Genomic DNA, 1,163 nt, shown 5'->3' with positions numbered 1-1,163 from the left:
GCTATGTGGCCATGTTCCTGAAAAACCCACAGAAAACTATGGATGCCAGCCATGAAAGCCTTCGTCTTTTCCTATAGCTTGCATCCATTGCTCTGGGTCCTGTTCTCTGGAGCAGCAGAAAACAAGCTTGCTCTCTCCTCAGTATGACATCCCTTCAAATATTTAAACAGGGCTATCCTATCACATCTTAACCTTCTTTTCTCCAGACTAAACATCCACAGCTCCCTAAGTAGTTCCTCATAGGGCATGGTTTCCAGACCCTTCACCATTTTAGTCGCCCTCCTTTGGACACGCTCCAGTTTCTCAATGTCCTTTTTGAATTGTGGTGCTAAGAACTGGACACAATATTCCAGGTGGGGCCTGACCAGAGCAGAATATAGTGGCACTATTACTTCTCTTGATCTAGACACTACGCTTTTATTGATGCAGCCTAAAATTGCACTGAACTTTTTTGCTGCCACATCACACTGTTGACTCATGTTCAACTCGTGGTCTACTTGGACTTCTAGATCTCTTTCACATGTAGTCTCATTCAGCCAGGATTGCAGTTGTCATTATATCTTGATTGAGTAATGTCAATCACTCAAAAAACTAATTTAACTGGCCCAGTGTTGTCTTCACTCCTGCTCTCTCCACACTTATAATCAGCCTCTGTAGTTCAGAACAGATATCAAGAACTGTGCAGGGCACTTCTCTTTACTTTTATGTCTCTCTTTCCTGGATGGGATGAGGGCATCAGTACCTTTGATATCAGCAGCTGGAGCAATTTTGCAACTCTTTCAAATTAGCTTAGCTCTAAGAAAAACAACCGATTATGTGAATATGAGACATTTTAATAAAAGGCAAACATCATGTCTGCATCATCGGGGGAGGCAAAATGCTGGTGAGTGCCACATTCAGACCATAGATAAGATTTTTTGTCTGTTAAATATCTTGTGAAAGATTTGGATCACATTGGATTTCTCTGTGTGAGAAAAACCACAGAAATTTAAAACCTTTTCAGCATGCACCATGAAGGTGAAGCCACACAAGAGAGACATTTGTCTAAGACTCTAAATTGTTGGGCCTTGAAATGTCCTCACTCTCATAAAAACATGAGTCCATGTCTCTTACTGCAGACCATAAACCTAGCCAGTTATGAACTGCTAATCTTTTGAAAAAGA

Source organism: Sceloporus undulatus, chromosome 1 (assembly GCF_019175285.1).
Source record: "Sceloporus undulatus isolate JIND9_A2432 ecotype Alabama chromosome 1, SceUnd_v1.1, whole genome shotgun sequence".
Lineage (NCBI taxonomy): Eukaryota > Metazoa > Chordata > Lepidosauria > Squamata > Phrynosomatidae > Sceloporus > Sceloporus undulatus.
The sequence above is the reverse complement of the archived record's forward strand: the minus strand, read 5'-3'. Positions refer to the sequence as shown.